This window comes from Perca flavescens, chromosome 24 (assembly GCF_004354835.1).
Source record: "Perca flavescens isolate YP-PL-M2 chromosome 24, PFLA_1.0, whole genome shotgun sequence".
NCBI lineage: Eukaryota > Metazoa > Chordata > Actinopteri > Perciformes > Percidae > Perca > Perca flavescens.
Window position 1 is genome coordinate 146,082 of NC_041354.1, and position 16,419 is coordinate 162,500.

The 16,419-nt window shown below is 43.8% G+C and overlaps 1 protein-coding gene across 3 annotated transcripts in view; it reads right to left on the minus strand.

The window, feature by feature from the left end:
* The window catches only part of LOC114550674 (formimidoyltransferase-cyclodeaminase-like), a 99,296-nt gene that overhangs the window by 60,758 nt on the left and 22,119 nt on the right, over window positions 1–16,419 (minus strand). For 2 of the 3 annotated variants that reach the window (XM_028571434.1, XM_028571435.1), the window contains one exon: window positions 1,951–1,990. The gene's annotated coding sequence lies outside the window, so the exon portion shown is untranslated. Of the gene's footprint in view, window positions 1–1,950; window positions 1,991–13,975; window positions 14,001–16,419 lie in introns of those variants that run through there. The other variant, XM_028571436.1, reaches the window with a different exon arrangement.

The window sequence follows — 16,419 nt, forward strand, 5'->3', positions numbered from 1 at the left end:
GTAACAAGTGATCCACCTTTGTGATACAGAAAACCCTGGGTTGAACCTGAAGTTAGCTCGCTAACGCCATCTTGCTCTGTAGTACAAGCCTCTTGTCGTGGCCGGTTAATGGGTGAAATGATGTTCTTTCCACCTCCGGATAATGGCCCGAACAATGCTCTCTGGAACTTTCGGAAGTTTAGATATTCGTCTGCAACCAATGCCATCTGTATGTTTTTCTACAATAAGCTTACGAAGGTCTTGGGTTGGGTATGGTTTTGGGTTTTTTCCAAAACCAGTACTAAAACGATACTTTTAAAAAGGTGCCGGTGCCTAAACGATGCCTGAACCGAAAAGAAGAAAAAAAAGAAGGGTACTAAACAGTCGATGACATTAAAGAATGTCAAAATTAAATTATTTCATAATAATGTAATAACTATAACTTATAACAACAACTTATTTCACCAGTAAATTGCTGTTGATTGACAAAAACAGCCACCAGACGGGAAAAGGGTATTTTACAATAACTTTGAATGCACCTCGAAGGTTCCGGTTTTAAATGAACGTACCGTCTGTTGCGGTTAAATCCGACAATGGCAGCTGCAGAGCAGACTGTTAGGTCCCGCTCTTAGAATCCTCTACGTTGAAATACAGTCACACACTGTTTAACATTAGCTGTCAGCATTTTAACACTGTTTAATCCAGCTGCTAGCTAACGGTAGGCTAACGTTACCTGCTGTCAGATGTAGTGTAAAGTCAGGCACCGAAATGAGGAACCAAACTTTTCATTCTTATTCGGTCTCGTTACTACCGTTTACATCAGCACCGGTGCCCTATTGGCACTGGGTTTCGGTACCCATCCCTAGTCTTGGGACAGCTCTTTGCTTTTACCCATCATGAAATTCTTCTTGAGTGACACCTTAGTAATGAGAAACCTTTTTATAGGCCACCAATTAGGACTAATCTAGCTGATATTAATTTCTACTAATAGGGGGCAGGATTGCTTCCTAAATACTGACTGATTTCAGCTGGTTTATTGGCTTCCAATGCTTTTTTTTACATTCCTTTTTCTTTGAGTTTTATTTATTCCCATTATCATTCCACTTTATTACACATAACTTTTGTCATGGACGTACATGTTTTGATTTCTTTGTATCTGTGGATTACTTGGATTGTTACTGACGTCTGGTGAAGATTTCATTCCAATAGCCCCATCGGAAATATGTTTACTGGGAAAAATGTTAACGCGTTCAATACTTATTTTCCCCGCTATATATGTGTGTATATATTTCTGTATATAGGTCTATATATATTCCTGTAAATATGTGTGTATATATGACAATATATTCCTGTATATCTATCTATGTCTATATATTCCTGTATATATGTGTTTATATGACAATATATTCCTGTATATCTATCTATGTCTATATATTCCTGTATATATGTGTGTGTGTATATATATGACTATATATTTCTGTATATTTGCAGCCTGACACAGACCCTGTCCAGCCTGTCAGTGGACCCGAGTCTGATCTCAGATCAGTTTGATTCTAAGTTGGTTCAGCCAAGCATCGCGGTCCAGTCGGCTCAGATCTCGGCAGCCGACACTCGGGGAGTCCAGTTCACCGCGCTGTCAGGTGACAATTATCAGCCAATCAGCAGCCTCTCAGGGTCTGCTCCTTTAACCAGGGGTCAAAGGTCAGATGGAGATGTTAATCTCACTAATAGAACAGAGTTCAGGGAAGTTTTTCATGGTTTTATTATTCCGTCATTAATCTGCTCACTGTTTAGTCTTTCTTCTGCTGTTTTCTCGGATTTTAATTTTGTAGTTTTTGCAGCATTTAAATACCAAAAGGTTTAACTTTTAGAGTTCCCGAAGATATCGTTATCTCTGAGAATCCTAAGTAAATTTCAAAAGTAATTAAGTAATTTGTTATCTGTCCAAATAGTAAAAGTCTTCGTACTCACAAGATTCAGGATTGGCTTCATGTTGGGGGTCTACAGGAGCCTAAAAGAGACAAAAAAGAAAGAAAATCACTCTTTTGTGAATAAATAATGACATTTGTTGAAAAAAGCATCAACAGTTGCAGTGGTGGGTGTTATAAGCAGCTCTTGTTACAAAATGTATGGTACTATGGTAGACAACATCCAGTTTTTTCAGGAGAGAGTTTGAGGCAGTTCTGTATATGACATCACTGAAATGGAGAATTGGTATTGGTTGTCATTTTCACCAAAGTGAGTTTGGCAGCGTGAGTGAAGGAGGCCCTGTTGCGGAATAGAAAACCAATCCTGGACTTAACTTTAGATTGAATGTGTTTTATGTGTTGCTGGAAGGAGAGGGAAATGTCTAACCAGACACCTAAGTATTTGTACACCGCCACATTTTCTAATTCCAACTCATTGAGCATGGTGATGCTAATCGGGTTGGCAGCAATTGATTGAAAAGCATGAACTTGAGTTGATGATGAAGAGTTAGGCAGTAGTTGGAGGTTTCAGAAGCAGTGCTGGATGGCGTTGAAGCTCTCCTGAAGGTTTGGTAGCACATTATCCAATGAGGGGCCGGATGTCTACAGGATTGTGTCGTCTGTGTAGAGTTGGATTTGGGAATGACCAGCATCAAGAGCCAAATCATTGATGTATAGGGAGAAACGAGTCGGCCAGAGAATCGAACCTTGTGGCACCCCCATGGAGACGGCCATAGGTCCCAACAGCAGGCCCTCAGATTTAACGCACTGGACCCCATCAGAGAAATAGTTAGTTATGAGAAAAGGTTGTGGAGTCTGTCAATAAGAATACGATGGTTAACCGAGTTAAAGGCCTTGGACAGGTCAATGTAGACTGCTGCACAGTAATGGCTTTTTGTCAATGGCGACGGTGATGTCATTTATAACCTTGAGGGTAGCTGTGGTGCAGCTATGACCGACACGGAAGCCAGATTGCGTAGCTTTTATTATGAAAATATCTCCCCTAACTAACTGGCTGGTTTTTCTCGGTGCATTCAGGATGGTCGTCTTGGTTCGTTGCCGACCGCATCCAGCTGGACACCAACACGTCGGCCGTTGCCGTGGAAACCGGCTTCACTGCCGACACGGTTGTTTACCTCAGGTTCCCCCCAGGTGAGTTTCCTCAGAAAACTCACGTTTTTTAAACATCATTGCTTTCTGACAATTTTGTCTCTTTTTTGCACCTTTTTTCGGTTTGAGAGAAAGAGAAACATTAAAAATCTCCAAATGTTTTTCTAAATCTTACAACTTTGTTCTAGTCAACATTATGACTTCCTGTAGTTTGACCTGAATCTAATCCAGATGTTGGACTAACTCCAGATGAGTCAATTAACAAACAGAAAACTGAATGTTTAAGGCAATTTTTCAACTTTTTAAAAAATAATTTGACTATTTAAAAAGTTTTGTGTGAATGTGTGAAACTTACTCCAGAGTTAAATGTGTGTGTGTTGTTTAGGCGGCACTGCCGGCGATCTCCAGACTCCGTCCAACGTGTCTGTGGGTTTCGTCCTCTACCGGAACGACCACTTCTTCCACTCGCAGCGCTACAGGTGGTGCTACTGGTGGTGGCGGTGCCCGGACCCCGTCAGGGTCCTGTCAGTCACCGTCAGCGGTCTGGAGCCGCAACACGTCCAGATGCTCTTCAGACCAATGGTAACAGGATTTGCCTGCTTTTTCCAACATTTGGCCCTTTTTTGTACAACGTCCTTAACATTTTCATGACATGTTAGGGCAGTCTGACTCAATGACCAATCTGATTGGTAGATTTCTAGCCCTTGACTAGCGAATCAGTGCACTTAAGTTAGCGTGACGAACGGCTCTCAAAATCTGACGAAAGTATTTTAAACTGACCTTTGTCGATCTGAAATGAAGACAGATTCAGCAACTGCACGGCCTATTTCTCTTTTAAATTGTTTTTGGAAACACGTGTCGGCGAACTATTTTAGTACAATATGAGATCATATTCCGAACGAAGCCGCCATGACTATCGGCTGGAGAAGCCAGACCCACGTGACGCGCTCGTCCAATCAGCTGCCAGCTTCCTTTTTTGGGCGACAATACAGATAAGCAGCACGTGCTGTTATGGAGACATATTACGCCTTACGCACGCGCAGAATGTATGCTCAAGTCGACGTTGCTTCAGTTGTGAGGCACTTTTTGGCCGACTGATCTGTCCGACCGAACAGTCAGCCGTCGGGTTGGTGGGTCAGGAGCTTTATGTGCAGTTTATTTTCTTGGCCGTGTTTTCATGCCACATTGATGCTTTTGTTGTTTGGGGTTTGGCCCTTTTCCAAAGTTTCTGTTGGTATTTTCTGTTTTTGCCACTTTTGTTCCGATCAATAAAGTTTTAGAGTTTCTGTGGTTGTGTTTCAGCAATGGCATGATTCACAGCATGGTCCGGGTATGGACTTCTCGTGTGTTTTTTGGGACTACAGTTTGGAGGATTGGAGCGAGGCTGGCTGCTGGAAGGGAAAAGCATCAAACGGATTACTCGAATGTTTCTGCAACCATACGGGCAACTTCGCTGCTTTCTGGGTGAAGAAACAGGTTCACAAGTTTCACTTCACACTCAACATTTCATATGTTTCAAGGTGTATCCAAGTGAGTCTTGTAGGAAGCTTGTTGAAAACTTTATTGTGCGTTTGTGTTTCAGGTTTGCTATAACGGAGGACTTCTGTATGATGTCTGTATCTGCCTGGACGAATGGACCGGAAAAAACTGCTCAGTCGGTAAGTCTGACTCTTTTAAAAGAAAACTGTATTTCCTGAGTATTTAAATACCTGACAGTAGTTTCACTTCATGCTCCTCTGGAGAGCTAGGAACAGAAACCCGGTGACATTATGGCAATCCTTCTGTTGACTTTATCTGTCCTCGCCTCCAAAATCGTATCCTCGCTCAGAGTGGAAACACTTTTAGGAAAGCTACGTTGAGAGCATAATGTGCCCGTTGTAGTATAAACCTAAAAGACTCTGGCTCAAGGCTAGGGTTGGGTACCGAAACCTTAACATCCTAGAGGTTTAGTCGCTTTCGTACTAAACGACCAGTATCTAGAGAAACCAAATGACTACGCAGATTTGGGTGCCTCATTACTTCCAACTACTTTCAAAGTGACTCCTCTGTCTCAGACTAATGTCCAATAATATCGGAATGAACGGTAATGGTAGAGCCGTCGTCTCCATCATTTGGTTTAAGGTCATAAACTCAGTCCCAGTCAGTCTTTCTGGACGTTCAGACAAAATCAAACATGTTTCGTATTATCCAAAGCCAGTGTTGTTTATGGTTGTTATGGCGCCGTGCTGAGCAAAACGCTAAAGAGGGAAAGTTGCTGATGTTCAACCCTTCTGAAGTGAGTCATCCAGTGGAGATTTTCTGGCCGATAAACACAGACCTCCAGGTTAAACCTGTGCCTGAACAGATATTTTAGAAAAAGATGCTTACCATTGTAGTGGAACTTGTTCTTTGTTTGTATTTGAGGCATTAAGGCTGTCAAATCTGACTCCAATGTATTAATTACTGCACCTTCTTTCATCGGACTTAAGTTTACCAGAACACAAGGATCAATCTGAGACAATGAGTTCAGTTAAGCAAATTTACTGAGTCCAGCATAAGAGTTACAACACAAACAGAGACTAAGTTTCCCTAGCAACAGACATCAAGTTGAACCTTGGTCCACCAAGTTGTCCTCCAAATTATGAGCTCCGATCTGTTCTCTGGCCTAAGCTTTTACCCTATCCTCATAACGGGGTTGTCTCCAAGTTTCTAGGCAGAAACTGGTATCTTCACAAACCAAGAACACCAAGGCTCTGTGTGGTGTTCACGTTGTCCATTTTAGACTTTGGGCTCCATTTCCAAGTCAAACTGAGCAACAAAATCTCCATCTTTTGTTAAACTTGTCTTTGCAGAGAATTTCTGTGAAGCCCAGAACATGACGGGATTAAACTTCCCACGAACACCCATCGGCTGGTACGCTTATTCTAAGGAAATCTGTCCACCAGGAACGAGTGCCGGTAAGTTTTATTAGTTACAGGCTGAGTCTCATTACTCATACTTCCATCAGTATGAGTTACTGCTATCTCTATCCATCAGGTCTCCCATAATGCACTGCTGTTTTAGTGTCTTTAACTGTTTCCTTGCAGCGGGTAAACCCCAGGCTGCGACCAGATGTTCCAAAGGGAACATATCTCAGAGTTTCCAGGATCTGCGCGTCCTCGAGTGTGGACAGACGCTCGCCGACATTCTACAAAATGTGAGTCAACAGGGAAGAAAAAGGCTGAACAAAAAACTATCACAGGCAGGTAAATGAAAATAGACTTCAGGGAAGAGATACCTGAATAATGTCTTTCCTCTCTCAGCTGACCGGCTCGGCAGATTTAGAGACGCTGGCGGCGAGCGCTCAGATGCTGACGTCCCAACCTCAAAATCTGACGGCTGAAGAAGTGACGACGGCCGCTCAGATCGCCGACACGCTGCTGTCGTCTGAGAACGTCTCACAGGTACGAAACGACAAACCTACAGAGACACAACTCAAGTTACAGTGAGTTCTGTCTACCAACGCCACAGAGGTACTGAAGAAGAAAATGTATGGTCTGAAACCCCCCAGGCACTTAGGCCCCAGATTCTAATTCAAATTACCTTACACTCTAAACTCTCCCTCTTTAAGCGTATTCGTTTTGATCATCACTTAACCAGTGGACTGAAATAAATTACTGAGACAATAGCCTACATTCGGGCTACACAACTGACACCTCATTGTGCCTCCCAGTTATGCGCAATAGTTACAAAGTTCCACTCCTTTTTATTCCCTCTGGGTGTAGTCCTTCCTCTGTGTCCTCAACCTTCATGCACTTACATAGTTGTAGAAATGCCATGACTTTATTCCGTCTGCTATTCTGCTATTTTGTTGTGTTTTTCCTGTTTGTTTGCTTTCGCTGTGACCCTAACTCTGGACAGCCTCTGTACCTCTGGACACTCTCTCTGCTGGTTCCCCAACCCGCCTGGGCTCCTCGACCGGACTCTCGCCTCTTCGGTTAGCCGCTAGCTGGCTGCCCCCGTTCACTAAACGCGTGGCGGCTAATCCTAGCTGCTACAGCGGCTAGCCCGATTGCTGACCTCCTCCTCATAGGCAACCTCCACCAGATGTGAGCCGTGACCGATACTGGACCTTCATCTCCTCCTGTCATGCCGTGGATCATTCTAGCACTCGCATTATTCATCCACCTCTGTGCTCCTAGCCCACGGCTAACCGCTATCACGGAGCTCTCAGTCCCTCCGCTCGGCATCATGTTCAAATATTCAACTCTGCAACTGGTTCAACTAGTCAACTACTCCATTCCATCCTGCATCCCAGTCATCAGACAGCTCGGACTTCTACGTCGACCCCGTTACATCCACAGATGCTCTCGCCGCAAGTTTATTTTCTTCCACCACGGACAATCCATTCCATCCATCTGGTCACCTGCACGCTCTGTCGCCCCTGTCCCACGTCATAAGAATGCTTCACCCATTGGCTCACATAGGGCTGAACGCACCGTCAGGCTGCACAGAAAACCCGGACCGGACTACAGTGCTTTTGTCCCCCCTCAAATGCAATACCCCCACACCCCACCAACCACACGCGCTGCTAACCGGGACAACCTCAGATCTCTCCAGCCTGCCCCCATCCCACCACCCTCTCACCATGCCAACTTTGCCCTCCTCAACACCCGATCACTCAACAATAAAGCCCCTGCCCTCCATGAACTAATCCTCGACAACACTCTGGACTTCCTTCTGCTCACTGAAACCTGGCAACAACCCAATGACATCTTCTCCCTCAACCAAGCATCCCCCCCTGGTTACAACTACATCTGCAAACCCCGCCCCTCCCGCCGTGGAGGTGGCCTCGCCGTTATTTTCAATCACAACTTCCGGATCACAGAACTCACCCTCCCCTCAGTATCCTCATGTGGATTATCTGGCCTTCAAAGCTCCTTCCTCCATGACAGTCATCCTCATTTACCGGCCACCTAAACCAAATCCCTCCTTCCTCTCTGATTTCACTGAACTCCTCACACTAACCTCATCTCTCTCTCTCCACGTCTGCTGCTACTCGGTGACTTAAACATCCACATGGACTCCCCCACCTGCAAGCTCTCATCAGAATTCACCATTTTACTGGATAACTTCTCTCTCAACCAACATGTCACATTCCCCACCCATGAAAAAGGACAAATCCTTGACCTGGTCTGCTCCACTAACCAACCGGTGCTCAACCTCCATCCATGCCTCTTTCCCCTCTCTGACCACAAACTGATACGGTTCACCATCCCTTCTCCAACCCCACGCCCCCACCTCCTCAGAGAAATCACCTTCCGCAACCTCAAATCACTCGATCCCCATCATCTCTCTGATCTGCTCTCCACCTGGACTCAACCCTGACCTCACCTGATGACCTCACAAACCACCTCAACTCCACCTTGTTTACCTCCCTCAACACCCTGGCCCCCCTCAAAACAAAAACTGTCACTTTCAACACCTCTTCACCCTGGTACACACCTGCACTCCGGAAAATAAAACAAACTGGCCGCCAACTTGAACGGCTAACAAAGAAATCATCCCTCACAGTCCATCATGAAGCCTACAAACTCCACCTCACTGCCTACAAAGACGCCCTCATTGCTGCCAAATCTGCCTACCTCTCCACCATCCTTACCGACCCCTGCCAGAACCCCAGAACCCTCTTCTCCACAATTAACAACCTCATCAAGCCTCGGACCAACACCCTCCCTACCTCTACTCCGGATCTCTGCAACTCATTCCTCCACTTTTTCACTGACAAAATCAAGAAAATTTACCAATCTCTATCCCCTGTATCGGACCTCCCAGGATCTACTCCAGCACCCATTATGGACCCTCCTCTCCCCATCTCTCCTGACCTCCCGACCCCTTCTCCTCACTGCCTCCTCTCCCAGTTTGACCCAGTCACTCCTCACCCACTACCTGCTCCCTTGACCCCCTCCCTACTCCACTCCTGAGGTCCTGCCTCCCCGTCCTATGCCCCTACCTCACTAACCTCTTCAACTCCTCACTGTCCCTTGGAACTGTCCCCTCTGCCTTCAAAACTGCTGCTGTCACCCCAATCCTTAAAAAACCTGGTCTGCATCCCTCCTCCCTCAACAACTACCGCCCAATATCCAACCTCCCCTTTCTGTCTAAAACCCTGGAACGTATAGTCACCTCACAACTACAAACCCATCTTCATGCCAATAACCAATTCGAACCCCTCCAATCTGGTTTTCGCCCCCTCCACAGCACAGAAACCGCTCTCCTCAAAGTACTCAACGACCTCCTCACCTCTGCTGACATCGGTTTCCTCAACATCCTCATCCTCCTCGACCTGAGTGCAGCCTTCGATACCGTGAGCCATAACATCCTGCTCACCAGACTAAAAGACCTCGGTATCGAAGGTACTGCACTCAGCTAGCTCCACTCCTACCTATCCAACAGATCCCATTGATCTCTCTCCACAACCACACCCCTGCCACAGTCACTCATGGTGTTCCCCAAGGCTCCGTACTTGGCCCCCTCCTCTTCATCATCTACATCCTCCCTCTTGGTCAGATACTCCACCACTTCAACCTGGACTTCCACTGCTATGCCGATGACACCCAGATCTACCTCAGCACCAAATCCCCCCCCAATCCTCCCCTCTCCCACATCAACTCCTGTCTGTTAGCTATTAAAACCTGGATGCAACACAACTTCCTCAAACTCAACAGCGACAAAACAGAATTCCTCCTCATCGGCTACAAATACACACTCCGTAAAACCAATAACCCCACTCTCACCATCGACGGCCCCATTGTCACCCCATCTCCCCAGGCCCGCAACCTTGGCGTTATCTTTGATTCTACCCTCTGCCTTGAGCCTCACCTCAGTCATGTCATTAAAACCTTCTTCTTTCACCTCCGCAACATCGCTAAAATCAGACCCTCTCTCACACCCCCCGCTGCTGAAAGACTCATTCACGCCTTCATCTCCTCCCGACTGGACTACTGCAACTCACTTCTCCTCGGCATCAGCTCTACCAACATCAACCAACTCCAACTGGTCCAGAACTCCTCGGCATCAGCTCTACCAACATCAACCAACTCCAACTGGTCCAGAACTCCTCGGCATCAGCTCTACCAACATCAACCAGACTCCACCTGGTCCAGAACTCAGCCGCCCGCCTTATCACCTGCTCCAAATCCTGGCACCACATCACTCCAGTCCTAAAACAACTCCACTGGCTTTCTATCTCCCACCGGATCACCTACAAAATCCTGATCCTCACCAACAAAGCCCTCCACCATCTGGTCCTCCTCTCCCCCTACCAACCCTCACGGTCCCTCAGATCCACCTCAGCCGGTCTCCTCTCCATCCAAAAGTCCAAACGCCGCAGTTTTGGGGACAGAGCCTTCTCCAGGGCAGCTTCCAGGCTCTGGAACTCACTCCCCCAAGAGATCCGCACCTCTGAGTCCCTCACCATCTCCCAGTCCCGCCTCAAGACCCATCTCTTCACCTCTACCTATCCCTAGCCCCACGACCCCCTCCCTTTTCATCTGTCTCTGAATCTTGTTGTGTTTTGTTTGTTTTGTTTTTGTGATATACCTCCCATGTAAAGCGACTTTGAGTCCATGAAAAGCGCTATATAAAAAAAAAAATTCAATTTATTATTTATTCATAAAATGTCACAACTATGTTATTGAAAAATCATAATGTTACTACTTTAATCTTGAAACGTTCAAACTTTATTCTTCAAAATACAACGACTTGTCACAAAAAGATGGGGGCAGCAATGTTTCCAAATGTCTCAGTATTAGGGGCTCAGAAATGCTGCAGTAGTGTGGACACCGGTCGTAATGTAGCAGAAGATACTCCTGTTTTAACCCAAATGTAGCAGAGGAGATGAAGCTCGCGTCTTAACGATACTCTGTGTGTGAAGCAGACTTGATTGTTGAAACTGTGTTTCAGAGCGTGAGGGAGGCAGCGGTAGCGACCGTCAGCAATATTATCGAAGGCATGCCAGACAACAACCAGGAAAACAGCGCTACTCTCAGGTAACATACTCTACTCTCAAGTCCAGGCTTTGTGTTCAGAAGCACGCTGACGATATACAGTACAGGCCAAAAGTTTGGACACACCTTCTCATTCAATGTGTTTCTTTATTTTCATGACTATTTACATTGTAGATTCTCACTGAAGGCATCAAAACTATGAATGAACACATATGGAATTATGTACTTAACAAAAAAGTGTGAAATCATTTTTTTGATAACTCTGCAAACCCTTGGTGTTCTCTCAATGAGCTTCATGAGGTAGTCACCTGAAATGGTTTTCACTTCATAGGTCTGCCTTGTCAGGGTTAATTTGTGGAATTATTTCCCTTATTAATAAAAAAGCAAAGGGTGGCTACTTTGAGGAATCTAAAAGACATGTTTTCAGTTATTTCACACTTTTTTGTTAAGTACATAATTCCATATGTGTTCATTCATAGTTTTGATGCCTTCAGTGAGAATCTACAATGTAAATAGTCATGAAAATAAAAAGGAAACGCATTTGAATGAGAAGGTGTGTCCAAACTTTTGGCCTGTACTGTATATGATATACAAGACAAAATATTTTTGTATATATACACATCTACATTTTAACATTCACTTCCACTGTTGATGCTGATGACACCCAGCTCTACCGCTCCTGTAGGCTGTGCATATCTTTATATATTCCTGTATATGTCTGTATATATGAGAATATTTATAGTATATGACTATATTATATATATATATATATATATATATATATATATATATATATATATATATATATATATATATATATATACACACACACATATATACACTCACCTAAAGGATTATTAGGAACACTCTACTAATGCCGTTTTTGACCCCCTTTTGCCGTCAGAACTGCCTTAATTCTTGGTGGCATTTATTCAACAAGGTGCTGGAAGCATTCTTTAGAAATGTTGGCCCATATTGAGAGGAGAGCATCTTGCAGGTGATGGAGATTTGGGATATGCACATCCAGGGCACGAAGCTCCCGTTCCTGTTCCACCACATCCCAAAGATGTTCTATTGGGTTGAGATCTGGTGACTGTGGGGGCCATTTTAGTACAGTGAACTCATTGTCATGTTCAAGAAACCAATTTGAAATGATCCGAGCTTTGTGACATGGTGCATTATCCTGCTGGAAGTAGCCATCAGAGGATGGTACATGGTGGTCATAAAGGGATGGACATGGTCGGAAACAATGCTCAGGTAGGCTGTGGCATTTAAACAATGCCCAGTTGGTACTAAGGGGCCTAAAGTGTGCCAAGAAAACATCCCCCACACCATTACACCACCACCACCAACAGCAGCCCACCCAGTGGTAACAAGGCATGATGGATCCATGTTCTCATTCTGTTTACGCCAAATTCTGACTCTAACATCTGAATGTCTCAACAGAAATTGAGACTCATCAGACCAGGCACATTTTTAGTCTTCAACGGTCCAATTTTGGTGAGCTCGTGCAAATTGTCGCCTCATTTTCCTATTTCTAGTGGAGATGTGTGGTACCCAGTGGAGTATTCTGATGCTGTAGCCCATCCGCCTCAAGGTTATTCGTGTTGTGGCTTCACAAATGCTTTGTCAAAGTTGATCTTCTATCAACTGGAATCAGTCGGCCCATTCTCCAATGACCTCTAGTATCAACGAGGCATTTTGGCCCCCAGGACTGCAGCATACTGGATGTTTTTACTTTCAGACCATTCCTTGTAAACCCTAGAAATGGTTGTGGGTGAGAATCCCAGTAACTGATCAGATTGAGAAATACTCAGACCAGCCCGTCTGGCACCAACAACCATGACACACTCAAAGTTGCTTAGATCACCTTTCTTTCCCATTCTGACATTCAGTTTAGAGTTCACGAGATTGTCTAGACCCGGACCACACCCCTAAATGCATTGAAGCAGCTGCAATGTGATTGGTTGATTAGATAATCGCATTAACGAGAAATCTTACAAGTGTTCCTAATAATCTTTAAAATGAGTGTGTGTATGTGTATATTATATATATATATATATATATATATATATATATATATATATATATATATATATATATATATATATATATATATATATATATAGCAGCGGTCTGTTATTTCTTGATAACAGACCGCTGCTAAGGATAACACCGTTGCCATGCAAAAGCAGAGCGTTGCCATGGGACGCAGTTCTGTTCACTCTGGAGGACAGCTATCAATCAATCGCTGAAAGAAGTCCGGATAATTATAAGCGGGATAATGTAGGCGGGCGGTTGTTATAGCGAATACAACCCTTTCAGGCTGATTCAAGACCTGATCACCCTGTCGGGGTTGTATTCGCTATAACAACCGCTTCTTCCTACATTATCCTACATATATATATATTCCTGTATATGTGTGTGTGTATATATATATATATATATATATATATATATATATATATATTTGTGTATATTTGCAGCCTGACGCAGACCCTGTCCAGCCTTTCGTTGGACCCGAGTCTGATCTCGGATCAGTTTGATTCTAAGTTGGTTCAGCCAAACATCGTGGTCCAGTCGGCTCAGATCTTGGCAGCCGACACTCAGGGAGTCCAGTTCACCGCACTGTCAGGTGACTATTATTAGCCAATCAGCAGCCTCTCAAGGTCTGCTCCTTTAACCAGAGGTCAAAGGTCATATGTTAATCTCCCTAATAGAACAGAGTTCAGTGAAGCTTTTCATGGTTTTATGGTTTTCTGATTCCGTCATTAATCTGCTCACTGTTTAGTCTTTCTTCTGCTGCTTTCTCATGTTTGAAGTTTGTAGTTTTTGCAGCGTTCAAAAAGGTTTAACTTTTACAGTTCCAGAGGATATGGTTATCCCTGAGAATCCTAAGTAAACTCAAAGAGTAATTAAGTAATTTCTCCAAATAATATTCATAGTAGTCACAAGATTCAGGATTGGCTTCATGTTGAGGGTCTACAGGAGCCTAAAAGAGGCAAAAAAGAGACAATCCCTCTTTTGTAAATAAATAATGACATTTGTTAAAAAAAGCATCAAAAACAAAAAAGAAATAAACTACAAATGTTGAAAAAAGCGGCAAAAGATGTTGTGACTTGGGATTTATAAATCTTGCATTTATTATCTTCTGACAAGGGGCCTGCAGGAGCCTAAAAAGAGACAAACCTATGAAATAAATTCTTGACCTTTTGTGTCACATTTATAATCTTTTATTCTGAAAATATCTACTAACTAACGGCTGTGTTTCTCTCGGTGCGTTCAGGAACGTCGGGAAGTTTCGTTGCTGACCGCATCCAGCTGGACACCAACACGTCGCGTTTGGAAACACGCTTCACCGCCGACACCGTCGTTCACCTCAAGTTCCCCCCAGGTGAGTTTCCTCAGAAAACTCAACTTTGTGCTGTGTTTATTAAACGTTCTCGACCCTTTAATCACTGTTACTTTCCAACATTTTTGTCTCTTTTTTTTCACTTTTTTTCGGTTTGAAAGAAAGAGAAACATTAAAAATCTCCAAATGTTTTTCTAAATCTTACAACTTTGTTCTCGTCAATGTTATGACTTCCTGTAGTTTGACCTGAAACTAATCCAGATGTTGGACTAACTCCAGATCAGTTTACAAACAGAAAACTCAACTTAAGGGGAACTTTTTCAGACTTTTTTCGACAACTAACTCCAGATGAGTCAATTTACAAATAGAGAACTAAATGTTTAACTTTTCAAAGCATTATTTATAGCAAATGTCGACTGTTTTTTGACTATTTTTTTTGACTATTGTTCAACAGTTTTTTAATGTGAATGTAACTAACTCCAGAGTTAAATGTGTGTGTGTTGTTTAGGCAGCACTGCCAGCAGTCTCCAGACTCCGTCCAACGTGTCTGTGGGTTTCGTCCTCTACCAGAACGACCACTTCTTCCACTCGCGGCGCTACAGGCGGCGCCGGGCCTCCGTCAGGGTCCTGTCAGTCACTGTCGGTGGTCTGGAGCCACAACTCGTCGAGATGCTCTTCAGACCAAAGGTAACAGGAATTGGCTGCTTTTTTTTTTTACATTTGGCCCTTTTTTGTGCAACATGCATTCAGTTTCTCTTGTGCAGTTTCTGAGCATATATGAAACATTCATGTATCATTTTGGTGCAATTAATTATTTGGTAGAAATTACATTTTCATGCGATTTTTGTCACATTTTCATGACATGTTATGTGAATTATCTTTTCATGCCTATTTGTTGCTTTTTTGTACCACAGTTTGGGATTTGGCCCTTTTCCAAAGTTTCTGTTGCTATTTTCTGTTTTGCCGATGTCCCGATGAATAAAGTTTTAGATGTTTCTGTGGTTGTTTTTCAGCATTGGGATGATACGTCTCTGGGTCTGGACTTCTCGTGTGTTTTTTGGGACTACAGTTTGGAGGATTGGAGCGAGGCTGGCTGCTGGAGTGGATACATTTCTCCAGACAGATTCCTCCGATGTTTCTGCAACCACACGGGCAACTTCGCTGCTCTCTGGGTGAAGAAACAGGTTCAAAAGTTTCACTTCACACTCAACATTACCAATATTTCAAGGTATATTTCAAGGTATATCTAAGTGAGTCTTGTAAGAACCTTGTTAAAAACTTTTTTGTGTTTGTGTTTCAGTTCAGTACCGATGCTACTACTACTACTACTACTACTAATCCTACTTCTACTACAGCAGCTCATACTACTACTACTACCACTCATAATACTACTACTACCACTAGTCCTACAACTACTCCCCCTCCTCTGGTTTGCTATAACGGAGGTAGACCTCTGAATGATGTCTGTATCTGTCTGGATGAATGGACCGGAAAGAACTGCTCAGTAGGTGAGTCTGACTCATTTAAAAGAAAACTGTATTTCCTAAGTATTTAAATAACTGACAGTACTTTCACTTCATGCTCCTCTGGAGGGCTAGGAATTGAAACCCGGTGACATTATGGCAATCTTTCTGTTGACTATGTCTGCCCTCGCTTCCAAAATCTTATTCTCTCTCAGAGTGGAAACACTTTTAGGAAAGCTACGTTGAGAGCATAATGTACCAGTGGTAGTATAAACCTAAAAGACTCTGGCTCAAGGCTAGGGTTGGGTACCGAAACCTTAACGTCCTAGAGGTTTAGTCGCTTTCGTCCTAAATGACCAGTATCTAGAGAAACCAAATGACTACGCAGATTTTGGTGCCTCATTACTTCCAACAACTTTCAAAGTGACTCCTCTGTCTCAGACTGTGTCCAATCATCTCTGAATGAGACCCTGAGAGTCTTGCTAGAGCATAAAACTCAGTCCCAGTCAGTCTTTCTTCCGTCTGGACGTTCAGACAAAATCAGAGTCTAAGTTTCCCTAGCGACAGACATGAAGTCGAAT